This window comes from Budorcas taxicolor, chromosome 10, assembly GCF_023091745.1.
Source record: "Budorcas taxicolor isolate Tak-1 chromosome 10, Takin1.1, whole genome shotgun sequence".
NCBI classification, from domain to species: domain Eukaryota; kingdom Metazoa; phylum Chordata; class Mammalia; order Artiodactyla; family Bovidae; genus Budorcas; species Budorcas taxicolor.
This window is the reverse complement of record NC_068919.1, coordinates 29,187,682-29,211,074: the sequence shown is the minus strand read 5'-3', so window position 1 is coordinate 29,211,074 and position 23,393 is coordinate 29,187,682.

Genomic DNA, 23,393 nt, shown 5'->3' with positions numbered 1-23,393 from the left:
GCACTGATATTGTCTGCAACAGGTTATACCCTAGATACCAGAGATGGAAATAGTGCCCAACTTAGGATCTATGTCTTGATGTTCATTAAGAGTATTTGACTTCAGGATACAGAAATTGAATAGATTTCACTTCAGATACAGCCTGATCCTGTATCCACACAATATATTTGGGTTCCATCTCTTACTCCACTTCCCCTGGGTTTACTACATCCTGATATGGTGTTTTAGCAGCTCCTATCTCTCTTCTCATTGCCATTGCAGTTACAGACTTTATATCTCCATAACGAAAGCTCAGGTAGAAATGAAGGAATCCATAGCTTAATTTTCACATCAAAAATACTGAATTACTTTCATTGATCCAGTTTAGATCACATGCTCAATTCTGTTCCAATTGATAAGGCCATAAAAATGTAATGGATTCATCTACTTAAGCCAGTGTTACATGCCCATTCCTAAATTGAGCTTCAGTCTATAAGCTGAGTCAGTATCATTCAAATGTCATAGTTTGGACATTCAGAATAATATTAGAAAGGAAGAAGCACATGCTAGGAAAGAAATTAACAAATAGCCACTGGTCTCTTATTCTTACTGTTAACTGGATTGGCTGCGTTCTGAACCTATATAATTTTAAGCCATAGACACGACAGTGTTTTACCCAAGTTGTGAGCCCAGTTGGAATTTGCAGACTTGGGGTAAGTGGGAGGAGAGACAGAGAATTCCCAGAAGTTAGGCTGGGGTGTGTGCTGAATGGGATACACTGCCTCTGTTGTCACTACCACCACTATCACCTCATCGCCTTACCCCTGCAAACAAAAAACCAGAGAAGCTTTCCTGCCATATTCACTCAGTGGGAACAGAGGTTTGCTAGTACATGCAGCTCTTGAAGTGGACATCCCTGAATTTCCTAAAGGCCCAATCTGGGACAAGACAGAAGAATGAGACTAATCACTTAGATGTATGATTCTTTGTTAACCATCCCTTCATTTATTCACTCAATAAATATTAGGCACCTACTGTACACCTGTACACCAAGTACTAGTCTGAATACTAGGTGGTTCTAGAAGTAAAGAACCTGCCTGCCAATGCAGGAGATATACAAGATGTGGGTTCAGTCCTTTGCTTGGGAAGATCCCCTGGAGAAGGGCATGGCAAGCCACTCCAGTATTCTTGCCTGGAAAATTCCACGGACAGAGGAGCCTGGTGAGCTATAGTCCTTAGGGTCACAAAGAGTTGGACACAACTGATGCAACTTAGCATGCACATGTACACTGAGTACTATTCTGAATCATAAAAGTGTCATGTCAGAATACTGGAGTGGGTAACTGTTCCCTTCTCCAGGGGATCTTCCCAACCCTGGAATTGAACCAGGATCTCCTGCACTGCAGGCGGATTCTTTACCAGCTGAGCTATGGGGGAATCATAAAAGTATAGTGGTAAAAAAACATAGTAGGTACCTACCATCACCAGGGGGTTACAGACAATTACAAATAGGCAGACAAATAAGATATGTTCAGAAAATGATATGAAGAAAATAAAAGTGAATGAATCTGAGGTCAGGTAAGGAACTTTTATCTGAAAAGGTGATATTTTAGCTGAGACTTGATGGATAAGAAGCCAACCGTGCAAAGATCTCTAAGAGCATTAAAGGCAGGAGAAATAGCACGAAGGCAAGAGCTAGGAATAAATTTGGCATATTAGAAAACAGGAGGGGAAAAAACAGTGGCTGGAACTTGGTGAGGGATGTGGGGAGAAGGGAGTGCTGTCAGAGTGGACCTATGGCCAGATCCGTGCATAAGTCCTCTGTGTCGGTTCCGAAGGGCAGCTGGTGTTCAGCTGAAGATGGAGACCAAATTCCAATGGTTTTCTTTCTCTTCATTCTTCAATTCTGCTCCATAAAACCATAATAAATTCTTACCATAATAAATTCTTAAGGGTTCATTTTAGCTAATATCTTTATCTTTTTTGATTCTGCACTAGAATATCTTTACCTTTTAATTTGGGGAGCTATAGAAGCTTATAAAATTCAAGAATTCTTAAATGGTTTCCTAACAACAAAGAAGAACTTTTCTTATGCATACCATTTTATACTTACCCTACTTCCACACTTAATGAAGTGAGTCTGAGTGAACTCCAGGAGTTGGTGATGGACAGGGAGGCCTGGCGTGCTGCGATTCATGGGGTTGCAAAGAGTCGGACAAAACTGAGTGACTGAACTGAACTGAACTGAACTGATGGACATTGTTTCGTATCTGTACATACACCACTCCTTCATTCCTTTTCATGATTGCATGATATTTCATTGATGAGTGTATGATAATTTATTTCTCCAGTTGTCTATTGATGGACACCTAGGCTATTAACAGTTCTTTACTACTGTAAACACTTCTGCAACTGAACTCTCTTGAATGAATGTCCTTACATTCTAGAAACTACTTAAACAGGATAAATTCCTTATATTGAAACTGCTGAGTGAGAACATAAGAATCAAGGTAAATGTTGCCAGACTGCCTATAAAAATATTGTACCATACTCCTCCCACACTTGGCCAACATTGTTAGTACATTTTGTCTTTTCAAATCTGATAGAAGGAAATGTTTATATGTTCTTATTTTATTTATTTTTATTTTTTATTAAAGTATTGTTGATTTACAATATTGCATTAGTTTCAGGTTATAGCATAGTGGTTAATGTGGGGTTTTTTTTTTCAGATTATATTCCATTATAGGTTATTACAAGATATTGGGTATGATTCCCTATCAGTCAGTTCAGTTGCTCAGTCGTGTCCAACTCGTTGTGACCCCATGGACTGCAGCACACCAGGCCTCCCTGTCCATCACCAACTCCCAGAGTTTACTCTAACTCATGTCCATTGAGTCCATTGAGTCATATAGTATGATCCCCTATACTATACAGTAAATACCTGTTGCTTATCTATTTTATGTATAATAGTTTGTATCTGTTAGGTCCACACTCCTAATTTGTCTCTCCCCCATCCCTCTTGCCTTTGGTAACCACAGTTTTGTTGTCTGTGTCTTTGAGTTTCTGTTTTATATATGGACTCATTTGTGTTAGATTTTAGATTCCACATTGATATTGTACAGTTTTGTCCTTCCCTGACTGATTTATCTCACTAGGCATAACATCCATTTTGCTGCAATGGCAATATTTCATTCTTTACTATAGCTGAGCGATATTCCATTGTGTCTATGTAAACCCCATCTTAAGCCAATCATCTGTTGATGGGCACATAGGTTGCTTCCATGTCTTGACTATTGGAAATAATGCTGCTATGAACATTGAGGTGCACATATCTGTTCAAGTGAAAGTTTTCATTTTTACCAGATACATACACATTAGTGGGACTGCTGGATCATATGCTAGCTCTGTTTTTAGTGTTTTAAGGAAACTCCATACGGGTCTCCACAGTGGCTGCACCAATTTAAATTCCCACCAAGAGAGTATGAGGGTTCTCTTTTCTCCACACCCTATTCAACATTTATTATTTATAGACATTTGATGATGGTCATTCTGACCAGTGTGAGGTGATCTCATTGTGGTTTTGATTTGCATTTCTCTAATAACTAGTGATGTTGAATGAACAAACAGTAGCCAACAAAGTTAGGGAGGCAGGGGAGAAAATGTGTTGTTCAAGCAGATAGACTGCACAGGAAAATGTCTAAGGTATTCAGGAAAACAAAGTGAAGCCTAGGGTTTTTACCCATCTCCAAACTCTATTAATGTTTGGGGAGGAAGATGGAAGTGTGTCAAAAACAAAATTCCCTTACTCTTCCTCCCATCCCTTTTGACATCTGAGACACAAAGCAAATAATACTGAACACTGCTTTATGGCTACTCCATATACGCCAACAAAATTTACTGAGTGCCTACCTATTCACAAAAGAAAAATGAGGAATACAAGCACCTATAGTGGAATGAGAGCAGGTTGGATAAAATGACCCACTCAGAAATGAGAGCTATCAAATAAATTTTGCTCCCACCAAAAAGAAAAAAAAGGAAACAAAGAATTACAACAAATACAATTCATATATAGATAATAGTTTGGGAGGAAATGAAGTGCAAAAATAGTACAAACATCTTGCAAATGCTTTGCACACTCACAAAAATTGAGAACTTGGGCTTTATGAAGTAATAGATAAAATATGAGATAAGATAAGGGATAAGGTAAAAGGAAGTAGATTAGAGAAAAAACATAAGGAAAACAACAAGACAAGAAAAAAATTAATCTATCTTAAGAAATCAAAGAAGAGACTCAATGTAAAAAACCCAGACAGGGTTGAGGACAGGACTGTGAACAGTTGCACAAAAATAAGAATTCATAACGTGTCAAGCACTTAAAAATAGTGAAATAGATGTGAAGAAAAATGGAAAGCTAACATGTGTTTTTATATGCTAAGGGGACAGAATAAATAAAGCCCTTAAAAATATAATGTCCCCATGAGTAAAAAAAAAAAAAAAAAAACTCTGAAACTACAGATAAAAAAGATTCAGTTTGCTTTAGAAAATGCTTATAAAGAATGCCCAATACCAAGATTATTATTTTCTTAAAGCAAAGGGACAGCTTCATTGTTCACAAGGTTTGCAAACTGTTACCAAAATTACGTTCCAGGGAAGGGGATGGGACTGGGTGGAGCGAGTTAGAGGTTTTGAGGGATTTTTAAAAGCAAAACCTACAGAAGTCACAATTGGGAGACTTGCAAAAAGGGATTCAATGGTCGTGCACCTTGACCATTAAATTTTGGAGGTTCAGTTGTCATTGGAGCTTTTCTTTGGGAATTTTCCCAGTTAGAACCCTTAGTGCAATTAGACGTCGTTATGGGACTTGTCTGTTAGGTGGTTCTTCTAAGAAAACAGAGCATGTGGCTGAACCCCAGGCCTATTTTAAGTTATTAAACTACAAGGATAAAGAATGCATTTAGAAAGATCACTTAAAAGGGGGAGGGAGACTTAGGGACTCAGATTTTTTCAAATTATAAATGTGAAAACCCTCAAACATTGTCTATAGATTTTCCAGGTTAAAACTGTGACCATAAGACAAATGGATATATTTGAGAAAAACTTATATTCTCAAATGTATAGTGACTCAGTGAATGTGTCACCCATGTCTGACTTTTCAAAATTGTAGTTAAAACATAACCCAGAATTCCATTTTCAACAATATGATGGATTAAGTTCTAGAGCTGCCAGATATAGCAAATAAAAATACAGAATGCCAAGTCAAATTTAAATTTCAGGTAAACAAAGAGTATTCTTAGTCTAAGTATGGCCCGTGCATTATTTAGGATATATTTACACTAAAGTATATCTGAAATCCACACTTCGTTCATCCCAAGTTTCTTGCAACACTAGGTAATCTGAAAAATACTCCAAAACATACAACTAAAAATAGTGGAGATTTAAAACAACAACAAAAATATCCTTTAAATTTTATGATTGGATTCATAAGATAAGAAATCTCTAAGGGAGGAAATGAAAAAGAAATTGGTAACTGGAACCTGAAATGACAGGAATTATTTACTAAGCATGGTGACCAAAATTCTTGGGTTTGAATGGCCATTTAGGCCAGAAAACAGTGTTTTGGAGCTGTGTAAATGAAGAGTAGGTCCTGAGGCCTCTCTATACACTGGCATTCTTGGAGGGTTATAATCTCTGAAATAATGGTCTAAGAAAAATATGCTTATCCGCAAAAGGATACAAGAAACTTGTGTGGCACGGCTTGGACTCTGAGTAGAAAACAAAATATATTGCCCTGGGAATTCAAACACCAAGTTCTCCTTGGAAAAAATTAGACTTGAAACTGCATGATCAGTGAGGTTCTGAAGACCCCAAGCAGATAAATTAATTTCAAGTAGTCCCAAGTTAGTAAACTGATAGTGTAGAGCAACTGGCAGAATCAGACACAAATTCCTTTGAAGAAATATACACTGAACCCAAGGAATTACACAGATAAAGCAATGCCAAACATTAGTTCACCATCCAAAACAACAGAATGCAACCAAGAAACAAACTACTGCAGAGAAGAGTCATCAGAGTCATCGGGACAATAAATGAACAAACAAAAAATAAATTAAAAAAAAAAAAACACAAAAAACAGAACAACAGAATTAGAACCCAGAGGAGCCTGGTAGGCTGCAGTCCATGGGGTCGCGAAGAGTCGAACACGACTGAGCGACTTCCCTTTTACTTTTCACTTTCTTGCATTGGAGAGGGAAATGGCAACCCACTCCAGTGTTCTTGCCTGGAGAATCCCAGGGACGGGGGAGCCTGCTGGGCTGCTGTCTATGGGGCCACACAGAGTCGGACACGACTGAAGCGACTTAGCAGCGGCAGCAGCAGCAGGAACTTTCTATATTAGAATTATTGGATACATAACATGATACATTTGGAAAAGGTACTACTAAAAGCGGGTAAATGCTTGAAAGAAAATATTTGAACATTTAGAAATAAAAACTATAATCATTAAAACGTAAAGTGCTGGGAATGAATTAAGCAGATTAGGTTAGAAAGAACTGAGAGAGTAAATCAAACGTAGAGCTGAAGCAGTTGTCCTGAATGCAGCGAAGCTAGACAAAGTCATGGATAACGTGAGATAGAAAGGTACAAAGAGGGGTCTAACATGTCCAATTACGCTCTCGAAGAAGAGAACAGGAGAAACAGGGTAAAACTAATATTCAAACCATGAGTAAGGAGATTTCAAAGTGGTCATCTCTGAACTGAGGAATGATTACTCATGCAAGACAAGTAAGGAATCCTCACTAAACCATGTGGTGTTTTTAAACTCAGGAAAAAAGGTAAGGTTTTAAGAGAATATTCTCGAGATGAGAGTGCACATTTATCAGGCTTTCCAAAGGATAGTTTAACAATATTTATTCATGGTTAAAATGTTCATGTCTTTTACCTTGTGACCCTACCCTTAGGAGTTTACCCTAAGGTTATACACTGACAACTAGGATGCTGATCTCTGCATATTTTATAATAACAATATTTTGGGTGCAATTTAAGTATCCAGCAACAGTAAATCTAATAAACAAATTATATATTAATAATTTCCTTGGGATATTATACAGAGTTAGAATGACTGGTATATATGTATATTCACATTTATTGATAAGGACAGATCTCCATTCTTATCAATAAATAAAGTAGATCGCAGATAGAACAGCAAACATCATGTGGTCCCACTCATGTACCGTTACATATACTTGTATATTGGGCCTCTCTGGTGGCTCAGAGGTTAAAGCGCCTGCCTGAAATGTGGGAGACCTGGGTTCGATCCTTGGGTCATGAAGATCTCCTGGAGAAGGAACTGGCAACCCACTCCAGTATTCTTGCCTGGAGAATCCCATGGATGGTGGAATGTGGCAGGCTACAGTCCACAGGGTTGCAAAGAGTCGGACACAACTGAGCAACTTCACTTTCATTTTATATTTATATTTAAGCTGTCCCAATACACTAAGACTATATATATTTATATATAAATATAAAGTGAAAGTGAAGTCGCTCAGTTCTTTATATTTATTTTTAAGCTGTCTTAGTGTATTGGGCAGAGAAGGCAATGGCACCCCACTCCAGTACTCTTGCCTGGAGAATCCCAGGGACGGGGGAGCCTGGTGGGCTGCTGTCTATGGGGTCGCACAGAGTCGGACACGACTGAAGAGACTTAGCAGCAGCAGCAGCCTATTGGGATTCCCAGGTGGCTCAGTGGTAAAGAATCTACCTGCTGATGCAGGAGACTTGGGTTTGATCCCTGGGTCAGGAAGATCTTCTGAAGGAGGAAATGGCAACCCAACTCCAGAATTCTTGTCAGAAAAATCCCAGGGACACAGGAACTTGGCAGGCTACAATCTGTAGGATTACAAAGAATTAGACGTGACTGAGCATACACAGAAGCAAGCCTAAGTGTGCTGCCCAATGTGGTTGTATATAAATAAAAACAGTCTAAATGGACATTGGAATGGACTAAAATATTGAAAGCGGTTATCTCTGAGTAACGTGATTTCAGGAAATTTGACTTCTTCATACATATTTCTTCAGTATTTCATTTCTTTCTTAAGCATGTTAAACACACATTTATCTACATAGGAAAAACATTTCCTAATTCCCAGTAAGTTTTCATTCCTCAAAACACAAGACCATTTTACTGGTTTCAATAGGGCTGTCCATACAACTATAATTGTGCTACTCTTTTCTGTATGTTTTTTAACGTATGTAGGAATTATCTTCATTACCACTCCCAAGTAACTTCAGCTGCTTAGTTGTGCCCGACTCTTTGCAACCCCAAGGACTGCATCTTGCCAGGCCTCCCTGTCCATCAGCAACTCCTGGAGCCTACTCAAACTCATGTCCATCGCATCAGTGATGCCATCAAACCATATTATCCTCTGTTGTCCCCTTCTCCTCCTGCTTTCAATCTTTCCCAGCATCAGGGTCTTTTTCAATGAGTCAGTTCTTCATATCAGATGGCCAGAGTACTGGAGTTTCAGCTTCAGCATCAGTCCTTCCAATGAATAGTCAGGACTGATTTCCTTTGAGATTGACTAGTTGGATCTCCTTGCAGTCCAAGGGACTATCAAGAGTCTTCTCCAACACCACAGTTCAAAAGCTCTATACATTCAGCAAAAGCAAGACTGGGAGCTGACTGTGGCTCAGATCATGAACTCCTTATTGCCAAATTCAGACTTAAACTGAAGAAAGTATGGAAAACCACTTGACCATTCAGATATGACCTAAATCAAATCCCTTACGGTTATATAGTGGAAGTGACAAATAGATTCAAGGGATTAGATCTGATAGAGAGCCTGAAGAACTATGGATGGAGGTTCATGATGTTGTACAGGAGGTAGTGATCAAGAACATCCTCAAGAAAAAGAAATGCAAAAAGGAAAAATGGTTGTCTGAGGAGGCCTTACAAATAGATGAGAAAAGAAGAGAAATGAAAGGCAAAGGAGAAAAGGTAAGATATACCCATTTGAATGCAGAGTTCCAAAGAATAGCAAGGAGAGATAAGAAAGCCTTGCTCAGTGATCAGTGCAAAGAAATAGAGGAAAATCACAGAATGGGAAAGACTAGAGCTCTCTTCAAGAAAGTGAGAAATACCAAGGGAACATTTCGTGCAAAGATGAGCACAAAAAAGGACAGAAATGGTCTGGACCTAGCAGAAGTGGAAGATGTTAAGAAGAGGTGGTAAGAATACACAGAAGAACTGTACAAAAAAGATCTTCATGACCCAGATAACTACACTGGTGTGATCACTCACCTAGAGCCAGACATCCTGGAATGTGAAGTCAAGTGAGCCTTAGAAAGCATCACTATGAACAAAGCTAGTGGAGGTGATGGAATTCCAGCTGAGCTATTTCAAATCCCAAAGATGATGCTGTAAAAGTGCTGCACCTAATATGCCAGCAAATTTGGAAAACTCAGCAGTGTCCATAGGACTGAAAAAGGTCACTTTTCATTCCAATCACAAAGAAAGGCAACGCCAAAGAATGTTCAAACTACCACACAATTGTATTCAGTTCACACACTAGCAAAGTAATGCTCAAAATTATTCAAGCTAGGCTTCAACAGTACGTGAACCATGAACTTCCACATGTTCAGGCTAGATGTAGAAAAGGCAGAGGAACCAGAGATCAAATTGCCGACATCCGCTGGATCAATGAAAAAGCAAGAGAGTTCCAGAAAACCATCTACTTTTGCTTTATTGACCACTTCCAAAAGTAAGGTAATTAATGAATGACTTCATTTTACTTACCTTATGTAGGTAAAGACTAAGGAAATGTATTCAGAAGTTTAAGAAGAGAAGTACAGATAATTATACCAAAAGACCATAGTATTTCAGCTTTAAAAAATGACTACAACACTACACTAATAAAACTGAATGGATATATGAGCATTTACAACTATTCCTGATGTTTCTGTCATTTCTTTAACAAATTATTTTTATAAAGAACAAAATAGGGCTGAGTAAAATTTCAAATAAAAATATTAAGGAATGTATTATGGTTTTTTTCTAAGACACTAGATAAAACAGAACAATTCATGGTAGTTTTCTTTCTTTTCTCAAGTGTTTAAGAAAAGTTGGATTTTCAGAGTGCTTCTTCATGTTACATTGTTAGTGATTATTCTTAGTGATTATTCTGAGTGATTATTCTTAGTGATTATTAGGTTTAAAAAAGTCACTGTGGCAGTGAGCACACTGGAACCTGGATCTTGCTTTCTAAATACCACTCCAAAATAAAAAGAACCAGGACTCCTCGAAGAAATGGTCTGACTCTATAGCTGAAACAGGAAGAATGTGAAATGAGTCTGGAGAGCTTATAGTGACAGAAAGTGAGGAAATGCTCAAAAAACAAGAACACAGAGACAGATCAAGTAGACAGGGAAGCACCCCCAAACAAGCCTCCAGAGGTCAAAGCTGGAAAAAATTTGGCAACAAAGTCCAAAGTATAAAATAAATATACATGAGTCATTCTGATACAAATAATTTCCAACCTTCAAGAGCCCATTGGTCTTCATAACTCTCTTCCAAAGCATGAAATGGAGGAATAGTGCAGTTACAGTGGAAAAATCTTGCAAACATTACCTTAATCCAAAATAAAAGAATATCACTACTGACAGGTTGTGTTCATTGCATGTACCCCATTGTACGATTATCATGAGAAGTATACTTTGACTGTGTGATATTCTTCCCTTAAACTCATAACCTCAATCTAATCCCAAATAAATATCAATTAAACCCAGATTTGAGGGATTGTATAATACAAAATGTCTGACCAGTGTCCTCAAAGCTGGCAAGGTTATAGAAAACTAGAAAAGACTGAGAAAATGTCAAAGATTAAAGGAGATTAAGAAAACAGGATGAACTGAATGCAGTGTGGTATCCTGTATGGGATCTTGGAACAAAAGTGTGCCATTAATGGAAAGATTGGTAAAATCTGAATAAAGCCTGGAGTTTACCTACTATTAACATATCAATGTTGAGATCTTTATCTTAAGGAATGTACCTGATAATTTAAGGTGTTAACAATGAGGAAGACCAGGTGAGGTACATACAGGAAGTCTCTGTATTAGCTTTGCAAATTTTCTCTAAATCTAAAATTATTCTAAAATTAAAAATTACTTTAAAAATAAATTAAATCCACTTCCTGCCTATCAGAATAACCAAATCCAAAACACTAACAACACCAAATGCTGTTGTGGATATCAAATAACAGGAACACTCATTTATTATTGGTGGAAATGCAAATAGTACAGCCACTACTGGAAGACAGTTTGGTAGTTTCTTTAAAAACTAAACATGCTCTCACCATATAATGAGCACTCATGCTCCTTAGGATTTACCCAAATGAGCTGAAAATTTACCTCCACACAAAAACCTGCACATGGATACTTATTGTTATTGTTCAGTCACTCAGTCATGTCCAACTCTGCGACCACATGTACTGCAGCATGCCAGGCTTCCCTGTCCTTCACCATCTCCCAGAGCTGGCCCAAACTCACATCCATTGAGTCAGTGATGCCATCCAACCATCTCATCCTCTGTCTTCCCCTTCTCCTCCTGGCATCAACCTTTCCCAGCTTCAGTCTTTTTCTAAAGATTCAGCTCTTCACATCAGGTGGCCAAAGTATTGGAGCTTCAGCTTCAGCATCAGTCCTTCCAATGAATATTCAGGGTTGATTTCTTTTAGGACTGACTGTTTTGATCTCCTTGAAGTCTAAGGGACTCTCAATTGTCCTTTCCAACACCACAGTTCAAAAGCATCAGTGCTTCAGGGTTCAGCCTTCTTTATGGTCCAACTCTCGCATCCATACATGACTACTGGAAAAACATTAGCCTTGTGGTCCACTGGAGAAGGGAATGGCAAACGACTTCAGTATTCTTGCCTTGAGAACCCTATGAACAGTATGAAAAGGCAAAAAGATAGGACACTGAAAGATGAACTCCTCAGGTGGGTAGGTGCCCAATACGCTACTGGAGATCAGTGGAGAAACAACTCCAGAAAGAATGAAGGGATGGAGCAAAAGGAAAAACAATACCCAGTTGTGGATGTGACTAGTGATAGAAGCAAGGTCCGATGCTGGAAAGAGCAATATTGCATAGGAACCTAGAATGTCAGGTCCATGAATCAAGGCAAATTGGAAGTGGTCAAACAAGAGATGGCAAGAGTGAACGTCGACATTCTAGGAATTAGCAAACTAAGATGGACTGGAATGGGTGAATTTAAGTCATATGACCATTATATCTACTACTGTGGGCAGGAATCTCTTAGAAGAAATGGAGTAGCCATCATAGTAAACAAGAGTTCGATTGCAGTACTTGGATGCAATCTCAAAAACAACAGAATGATCTCTGTTAGTTTCTCAGGCAAACCATTCAATATTACAGTAATCCAAGTCTATGCTCTGACCAGTAATGCTGAAGAAGCTGAAGTTGAACAGTTCTATGAAGATCTAAAAGACCTTTTAGACCTAAAGCCAAAACAATGTTCTTTTCATATGATATAGGGGACTGGAATGCAAAAGTAGGAAATCAAGAAATACCTGGAGTAACAGGCAAATTTGGCCTTGGAGTACGGAATGAACCAGGGCAAAGGCTGATAGAGTTTTGCAAAGAGAACACACTGGTCATAGCAAATACCCTCTTCCAACAACACAAGAGAAGACTCTACACATGGACATCACCAGATGGTCAACACCAAAATCAAATTGATTATATTCTTTGCAGCCAAAGATGGAGATGCTCTATACAGTCAGCAAAAACAAGACAAGGAGCTGACTGTGGCTCAGATCATGAACTCCTTATTTTCAAATTCAGACTTAAATTGAAGAAAGTAGGGAAAACCACTAGACCATTCAGGTATGACCTAAATCAAATCCCTTACACTTATACAGTGGAAGTGAGAAATACATTCAAGGGATTAGGTCTGATAGAGTGCCTGAAGAACTATGGATGGAGGTTCATGCCACTGTACAGGAGGCAGGGATTAAGACCATCCGCAAGAAAAAGAAATGCAAAAGGAAAAATGGTTGTCTGAGGAGGCCTTACAAGTAGCTGTGAAACGAAGAGAATTGAAAGGTAAAGGAGAAAAGGAAAGATATACTCATTTGAATGCAGAGTTCCAAAGAATAGCAAGGAGCTAAGAAATCCTTCCTCAGTGATCAGTGCAAAGAAACAGCGGAAAACGACAGAATGGGAAAGACTAGAGATCTCTTCAAGAAAATTAGAGATACCAAGGGAACATTTCCTGCAAAGATGGGCACAATTAAGGACAGAAATGGTCTGGACCTAACAGAAGCAGAAGATATTAAGAAGAGGTGGCAAGAATACACAGAAGAATGGTACAAAAAAGATCTTCAAGACTCAGTAACGATGAAGGTGTGATCACTCATTAAGAGCCAGACATTCTGGCATGTGAAGTCAAGTGGGCCTTAGGTAGCATCACTACAAACAAAGCTAGTGGAGGTGATGGAACTCCAGTTGAGCTGTTTCAAATCCTAAAAGATGAAAGTGCTGCACTCAATATGCCAGCAAATTTGGAAAACTCAGCAGTGGCCACAGGAATGGAAAAGGTCAGTTTTCATTCCAATCCCTAAGAAAGGCAATGCCAAAGAATGCTCAAACTACTGCACAATTGCACTCAACTCACATCCTAGCAAAGTAATGCTCAAAATTCTCCAAGCCAGGCTTCAACAATATGTGAACCGTGAACTTCCAGATGTTCAAGCTGGATTTAGAAACGCCAGAGGAACCAGGGATCAAATTGCCAATATCTGCTGGATCATCAAAAAAGAAAGAGAGTTCCAGAAAAACTTCTGCTTTATTGACTATGCCAAAGCCTTTGACTGTGTGGATCACAATAAACTGTGGAAAATTCTCAAAAGATGGGAAGACCAGACCACCTGACCTGCCTCTTGAGAAATCTGTATGCAGGTCAGGAAGCAGCAGTTAGAACTGGTCATGGAACAACAGACTGGTTCCAAATAGGAAAAGGAGTACATCAAGGCTGTATATTGTCACCCTGCTTATTTAACTTATATGCAGAGTACATCATGAGAAATGCTTGGCTGGATGAAGCACAAGCTGGAATCAAGATTGCCAGGAGAAATATCAATAACCTGAGATATACAGATGACAGCACCCTTATGGCAGAAGGTGAAGAGGAACTAAAGAGCCTCTTGATGAAAGTGAAAGAGGAGAGTGAAAAAGTTGGCTTAAAGCTAAACATTCAGAAAAGTAAGATAATGGCATCCAGTCCCATCAATTCATGGCAAATAGAAAGAGAAACAGTGGATACAGTGGCTGACTTTATTTTGGGGGGCTCCAAAATCACTGCAGATGGTGTCTGCAGCCATGAAATTAAAAGACGCTTTTCCTTCCTTGGAAGGAAAGTTATGACCAACCTAGACAGCGTATTAAAAAGCAGAGACATTACTTTGCCAACAAAGGTCCATCTAGTCGAGGCTATGGTTTTTCTAGTAGTCATGTATGGATGTGAGAGTTGGACTGTAAAGAAAGCTGAGTGCCGAAGAATTGATGCTTTGGAACTGTGGTGTTAGAGAAGACTTTGGAGAATCCCTTGGACAACAAGGAGATCCAACTAGTCCATCCTAAAGGAAATCAGTCCTGGGTGTTCACTGAAAGGACTGATGTTGAAGCTGAAATTCCAATACTTTGGCCACCTGATGTGAAGAACTGACTCATTTGAAAAGACCCTGATGCTGGGAAAGATTGAGGACAGGAGGAGATCGGGATGACAGAAGATGAGATGGTTGGATGGCATCACTGACTCAATGGACATGAGTTTGTGTAGACTTCAGGAGTTGGTGATGGACACGGGGGCCTGGCGTGCTGCAATCAATGAGATAGCATCAATGAGACAGTCGGACATGACTGTGTGACTGAACTGAACTGAACTGACCTGGATCTTTGTTGGCAAAGTAATGTCTCTGCTTTTTAATACGCTGTCTGTGTTTGTCATAGCTTTTCTTCCAAGGAGATCTGTCTTTTAATTTCATGGTTGCAGTCACCATCTGTAGTGATTATGAAACCCAAGAAAATAAAGTCTGTGACTGTTTCCATTGTTTCCCCATCCATTTGCCGTGAAGTGATGGGACGAGAGGCCATGATCTTTGACTTGAATGTTGAATTTTAAGCCTGCTTTCTCGCTCTCCTCATTCACCTTCATCAAGAGGCTCTTTAGTTCCTCTTCACTTTCTTCCATAAGGGTGGTGTCATCTCCACATCTGAGGTTATTGATATTTCTCCCAGCAATCTTGATTTCAGCTTGTGCTTCATCTAGCCTGGTATTTCTCATGATGTATTATGCATATAAGTTAAATAAGAAGGATGTTTATTTTGGATGTTCATAGTCAATTTGTCATGGCTTAAAATTAGAAGCCCACAAAATTTCCTTCTTGTTCATTCGTTAAATTGTGTCCAACTCTTTTCAACCCCATGGACTGTTGCTAGGCTTCCCTGTCCTTCACTGTCTCCTGGAGTTGCTCAAACTCGTGATTGTGTAGATGATGCCTTCCAACCATCTCATCCTCTGTTGCCCCTTTATTCTTGTGTCCTCAGTCTTTCCCAGCATCAGGGTATTCTCCAGTGAATCAACTCTTCCCATCAGGTGGCCAAAGTATTAGAGCTTCAGCTTCAGCATCAGTCCTACCAATGGATATTTAGGGTTAATTTTCTTTAGGATAGACTGATTGGATCTCCTTGCTGTCCAAGGGACTCTCAAGAGTCTTCTCCAACACCACAATTAGAAAGCTTCAATTCTTTGGGCCACAGCCATCTTTATGGTCCAACTTCACATCTCATATGGAGAAACTACAACTTTGACTATACGAACCTTTGTCGGCAAAGGTAATTATGTCTCTGCTTTTCAATATGTTGTCTAGATTTTTCATAGCTTTCCTTCCAAGGAGTAAGCATCTTTTAATTTCGTGGCTGCAGTCACCATCCACAGTCATTTTGGAGCCCAAGAAAATAAAATCTGTCACTGTTGCCACTTTTTCCTCATCTATTTGCCATAAAGTGATGGAACCAAATGCCATGATCTTAGCTTTCTAAAGATTGAGTTTTAAGCCAGCTTTTTCACTCTCCTCTTTCACCCTCATCAAGAGGCTCTTTATTTCCTCTTTGCTTTCTGCCATTAGAGTGATCCATAGGTGAATATTTTTCAGCACTAAAAAGAAGTGAGGTAACCAGCCATAGAAAGACATTGATCAACTTTAAATGCATATTACTAACTGAAAAAAAGCAAATCTGAAAAGGCTGCATGCTATATGATTCCAACTATATGACATTCTGAAAAAGGCAAAACCTCAAAGACAATAAAATGATAAGAGGTTTTCAGGAGTTCCTAGGGAGGTAGGGATGAATACGTGGAGCACAGAAAACTTTTAGGGCAATGAAACTACTCTGTAAGATACTGTAATGGTGGGTACATGTCAGTGTACATTTGCCAATACCCATATAATGTAAAGCACCAAGAGTGAACACTGATGGAAGCTATAGACATTCACTTCAGTTCAGTTCAGTCACTCAGTCGTGTCTGACTCTTTGCGACCCCATAAATCGCAGCACGCCAGGCCTCCCTGTTCATCACCATCTCCCGGAGTTCACTCAGACTCACGTCCATCGAGTCCATGATGCCATCCAGCCATCTCATCCTCAGTCGTCCCCTTCTCCTCCTGCCCCCAATCCCTCCCAGCATCAGAGTCTTTTCCAGTGAGTCAACTCTTCGCATGAGGTGGCCAAAGTACTGGAATTTCAGCTTTAGCATCATTCCTTCCAAAGAAATTCCAGGGTTGATCTCCTTCAGAATGGACTGGTTGGATCTCCTTGCAGTCCAAGGGACTCTCAAGAGTCTTGTCCAACACCACAGTTCAAAAGCATCAATTCTTCGGTGCTCAGCTTTCTTCACAGTCCAACTCTCACATCCATACATGACCACTGGAAAAACCATAGCCTTGACTAGATGGACCTTAGTAGGCAAAGTAATGTCTCTGCTTTTGAATATACTATCTAGGTTGTGTTATGCCCAGTGTCCGAGTCCCCAAAACTGAGAGAATAAGACATCCATAGCAATGCAAAAGCATAAAGGGGTTTATTGCTAGCTCAAGCCACATCCAACACAGTGGAGTAGAACAAGAGCCCCGAGCCCAGATTTACAGCAGTATTTATAAGTTTAGAACAAAGACAGGGAGTTGGCAAAGGTTGATTGGCTGCAGGAGTTTCCTGATAATTACTGATTGGCCAGTTATCATCCCTCTGATTGGCAAGAGTTATCATCTCTCTAATTGGCCGGAGTTATCATCCCCGGAAGCCCTGGAAGCATGACTCAGGGATTATTTTTGGCCTAGTGCACCTCTCTGAGCCTGTCATGGCTCTGGTGAGGTTGTAACAGGTTGGTCATAACTTTTCTTCCAGGGAGTAAGCGTCTTTTAATTTTATGGCTGCAATCACCATCTGCAGTGATTTTGGAGCCCAAAAAAATAGTCTGACACTGTTTCCACTGTTTCCCCATCTATTTCCCATGAAGCGATGGGACCGGATGCCATGATCTTTGTTTTCTGAATGTTGAGCTTTAAGCCAATTTTTTCATTCTCCTCTTTCACTTTCATCAAGAGGCTTTTTAGCTCCTCTTCACTTTCTGCCATCAGGATGGTGTCATCTGCATATCTGAGGTTATTGATATTTCTCCCGGCAATCTTGATTCCAGCTTGTGTTTCTACCAGTCCAGTGTTTCTCATGATGTACTCTGCATATAAGTTAAATAAGCAGGGTGACAATATACAGCCTTGACATACTCCTTTTCCTATTTGGAACCAGTCTGTTGTTCCATGTCCAGTTCTAACTGTTGCTTCTTGACCTGCATACAGATTTCTCAAGAGGCAGGTTAGGTGGTCAGGTATTCCCATCTCTTTCAGAATTTTCTACAGTTTATTGTGATCCACACAGTTGATAATAATATATCAATATTGATTCATCAATTGTAACATGTGTAACACACTAATCCAAAATGATCATGGTGGAATCAAAGAGGAGGGCTTGAGAAGGGGTGTGGGAACTATGCACTTCCTGCACAATTCTGAAAACCTACAACTACCTCCCCAAAATAAAGTCTATTTTTAAAAAATACAATCAGTCCAAATCTAAAAGAAAATAAAATTGGCTGTGGATGAAAAGATATGATACAGCAGGTATAGTAAAATGCTAATAGTGGTGGTGTATATGGATGTTCCCTATATAACTCTTTCTACTTTGTACTGTTTGACATTTTTTCATAATAAATATGGGGGAAAGTCATTGTGGGTAATATTATGAGAAAACTTAGCACAGTAAGGTCAAAAGAAGCCTGTGGAATTTAACTCCATCAGGGTTTTCTCATATGATTCTGTACAAAATATATAACTTATTTTAATGAACTGAATTACTAATCTAAATTTTAAAACCCAGTTGGTTCTGTCTTCAAACACCAGAGCCTAGATTAAATTGACTTATTGTTTGAGAAGTGCAACTAGATATTAACTATATGTCATCTCATCAGTAAAGGAAAATGAGCACGGCTTTGTAGTTTTTGAAACAATACTGATGATGTGGTAATCTACAAATGACTGTACTGGACTTTGTCAGTGTCCTTGTTACGATTTAGCACTGTTTTATTTACTATCCAAAACATATATTTTCATTACTCACTACAATATGACAATAACAACAGTTTTGAATGGTGCATATTTCTCATTATGAATCTAAATACACAGAATGTTTGCTCTGTTCTCAGTCACTACACTGTGCAAAACTGGTGTGTTAAAAATAGTATGACATATTTGCATATTTATCTGTATTAAAAACCCCATGAAACAGTTATTGCAGATACACAGCTGTTGCTTTTTAAGTATTTTTTAAAGGAACCATATCTCCTCTTCTATGTAAATTACATACATTCTCAAATATATCATCTGAGCCAAGGGAGTTTCAAAGCTTTTAACTGGAAAACTTATTCTCAGAGGAGAAGAATGTTAAAGGAGAGGAATTGTAAATTTTTAGTCATTGTGTCCAAATGATAAATTTTTAACCTAAAATGATAAACTTGTTCCTTTGCCAAGTCAAATATCATACATTGTAAACAGAAAGTAATTCTGGATGCTTCTACAAACCATGGCCTTATTTCAACATGGAGACTGTTTACCTCATCTACAGAGCACATAAGAGATGCTGCTTTATATCGATCAAGTTACAGAAGTCTTTGCTTTGTGACTTAAAAGTGACAAATGCTGTTGTGAAGAATTTTTCTTTTAATTGCATTCTCATATCTTCATAAAAGCTAATAGTAGCATTTTTCTTTTTAGTTAAAAATGAAATTATGCCCCTGGAATGCTAGCTACTATCATCTTGTAGTTCCCAGAAAAGAGGTCCAATTGAAAAACAGTTCTAGCAATTTTCCTTATTTTCTCTATAATTGTAATATGGACACTTTCAATTTTAAGAAAACATGTGTATTTTCAACTCTGACCATATTAAGTTGATTAATATATAATTCAGATGCACATGAGATGTTCTCATTTTAGTATTTGAACTATAGTTTTATTTTTAAAGGCTTTTAAATGTAAATATTTGAATCAAAGATATATTTCACAGTTCAATTTTACCATGTCAGCTAAATAAGAGGGTATTAAAAGAAAGGATTATCATATATTAAATTAAAAGTTTGTCAATTTGCAGCTCTAATCCATTAAAAAAAAAAAAAAGATGATTTCGGTACAATTTAATCAGTTAGAGGTCTTTATTGCCTTAAGTATTAATTGATTAGGTTCTCACCTAAGGTCAAAAGTACACTTGGCTGCCTAGAGACGGCCAATTAGCAAATTGTCAACTGTGCTTATTTACATTGACCGAACATAATAGTAGTTATTTGACTGTCAAGTCAGAAGGTCACCAAATCTTTTGTACACTTTGCCCTCCAAAAGGGCAACAGTCATTTAGACACCAGAAAGCATTCATAACAAAGATTTAGTTTATTACTTATTGACTTAAATCACTCTTAGAAACAGGTGTTTCATTCTCTTTGGACAACTGATATATCATTTCTTTGTGAAATACTTGAGGTCCAGTTGAAATTCTGTGGTTGATTGTATCTGAAGATTTTTGTTCAGCAAGCAGCTTGCTCTTGAAACTCTAAATAGCTTTTTAAAGAGCAAACCAATCCAATGACTATAATCCTTTGCAATATAGACTTTTCTTCTGCTAAGTGATTGCAGTGAGTTGGAACAAGTTGGACACAGGTGCTGAAATGCCTCTGGGGCACTATTCTCAAAAGTTGAAGATCAGAAGCACATTTGAGTCTCACCTTAATGAGGACATTGGTATGTTTTTGAATATACTGTGCTGCCATGGATATAGGATATTTTCTACAGACCAAAAGAGAAATGAAAACTCAAGGTTATTCGTGAACCAGCAATATAAAATTTCTTCCTATAATCCCAGTGATAAAAAGAAGTGCCTGTCTACAATGCGGGAGACCCGGGTTCGATACCTGGGTCGGGAAGATCCCCTGGAGAAGGAAATGGCAATCCACTCCAGTACTATTGCCTGGAAAATCCCATGGATAGAGGAGCCTGGTAGGCTACAGCCCATGGGGTCACAAAGAGTCGGACACGACTGAGCAACTTCCCTTCACTTTCAAGTCACCACTAAATAAATTACACCTAATTTATTTAGTGGTGAAACTAGTTGCATTTGTTAGTGTTTTTTTCTATTTACACTCTTCTGCTTAAATTTAACATTATTCTCCCTTACATTTTTCAGTTATTTATTGAAATATCACTGATGATCCCATGAGTTAATACTTTAAGAAGTATTTTTGTTTCACATATCATTTTTACAACTTATTCCTATAGATCAGACTAGAAACCCATGAGTTAGCCTAGATTCCTTCCTCTCTCCAAATATTCATCTCATCAAGGATCACATTTTGTCAGTTCTAGTTACTGAGTATCATCAATAGATATTAATATAAGTACCTTCCACTTCAACCCATTGTCACTGCCTCTTAGCAACTTGTTGGCTCTTGATTAAATTGCTATGATACATTTTTCTGTATCTTCTCAGTGATTCAGTGGCCTTCTGTTGGCATGAATATTTTCCTGCTAGATTGAGATTCCTTCAGAATAGGGTGATATATTTTTACTGTATTCCCAACAAACAGTGTTTGGCACATACAGACTTTCAGTAAAAATTTACTGAGTAAATAAATAAATGACCACAATTAGCTTTATGCTACATATAATGTAAGCCTTGATAGAATAATAATTTTTATGATTTACAAACTCATTAAATCAAATTTTTCACTAGTATTAAATTATTAATATTTTTCCAAGTATAATAGAAGCAGTAAGTTATAATTCATCCGTATGGCTAAACCAATAGTACTGACTAGGAAGACAGAGAGAGCCCAAGCCAAAGGAAAAGTTACTACCATACTTCTTGAATAATTAAGCTACCAAGTACAGGTAAAAAACAAGTCCACATACTATCAAAACACATGCTTTGTCTGTGGTATCATATGATTAAATAACAGTTACTATTTATACACTGTGGACTTTGATATATTAGCTATTTGCCTCTCAAGAACAATGCAATGTAGATATCATATTTGTCCTTTTTCAAATAAGAAAATTAGTTTCATAGGATAACTTATCCAAACACAAGTGTATAACCCAGATCTTGCTTGTTCCAAAGGCCAGGTTCTATCTACCACAGTAAAATTTGCATCCTTCTTTAGAACTTTGGACAACCTTTTGGGTTGGCCAAGAAGCTCATTCAAGTTTTTCTGTAACACCTGCAAAAATCAGAATGAACTTTGTGGCCAACCCAATATTTTACATTATTCAGAAACTTTACTAAATGTTGCATAGAGATGTTTCATATCTACTGTTGGGTTGGATTGGGAAGTGTGAGGAAGATAATCAGTAGAGTCAAAGGTGGGAAAAATTACAGTGGAAATTAATGGTATTAAGACTTAGTAGTTAAGACTGCATGGGCTTCGACATCCTACAGCCTTACACTTGAGTTCCAGGTCTTCCTTGTACGATCTGTGTGATCTTCTGTGTGCAGCTTGACCTCTAAATTTCAGTGCACTAATCTCTAAAGTAAATATAATAATTTTTGTACTGTTGTTTAGTCAGTCAGTTTTTGCTACCCCAAGGATGGCAGCATGCTAGGCTTCCCCGTCCTTCACCATCTCCCAGAGTTTGCTCAAACTCATGTCCATTGAGTTGGTGATGCCATCCAACCACCTCATCCCCTGTCGTCCCCTCCTTCTCCTGCCTTCAATCTTTCCCAGCATCAGGGTCTTTTATAATGAGTCAGCTCTTCACATCAGGTGGCCAAAGTATTGGAGCTTCAGTTTCAGCATCAGTCCTTCCAATGAATGTTCAGGATTGATTTCCCTTAGGATTGACTCATTTGATCTCCTTGCAGTCCAAGGGACCATCACGAGTCTTCTCCAAAACCACAGTTCAAAGGCATTCTTTGGCACTCAGCTTTCTTTATGGTCCAACTCTCATATCCATACATGACTACTGGAAAAACCATAGCTTTGACTATACAGACATTTGTCAGCAAAGTAATGTCTCTGCTTTTTAATATGCTGTCTAGGTTTGCCATAGCTTTTCTTCCAAGGAGCATGCATCTTTTAATTTCATGGCTGCAGTCACCATCTTTAGTGATTTTGGAACCCAAGAAAATAAAGTCTGTCACTGTTTCCACTGTTTATCTATTTACCATGAAGTGACGGGACCGGATGCCATGATCTTCATTTTTTGAGTGTTAAGTTTTAAGCCGGCCTTTTCCATTCTGCTCTTTCACTTTCATCAAGAGGCTCTTTAGTTCCTCTTCACTTTCTGCCATAAGGGTGGTGTCATCTGCATATCTGAGGTTATTGATATTTCTCCCGGCCATGCTTCATCCAGCCAAGCATTTCTCATGATGTACTCTGCATATAAGTTAAATAAGCAGGGTGACAATATACAGCCTTGACGTACTCCTTTTCCTATTTGGAACCAGTCTGTTGTTCCATGACCAGTTCTAACTGCTGCTTCCTGACCTGCATACAGACTTCTCAAAAGGCAGGTCAGGTGATCTGGTGTTCCCATCTCTTGAAGAATTTTCCAGAGTTTGTTGTGACCCATACAGTCAAAGGCTTTAGCATAGTTAATGAAGCAGATGTTTTTCTGAAATTCTCTTGCTTTTTCTATGATCCAACAGATGTTGGCAGTTTGATCTCTGGTTCCTCTGCCTTTTCGAAATCCAGCTTATACATCTGGAAGTTCTCAGTTCACGTTCTGTTGAAGCCTAGCTTGAATAATTT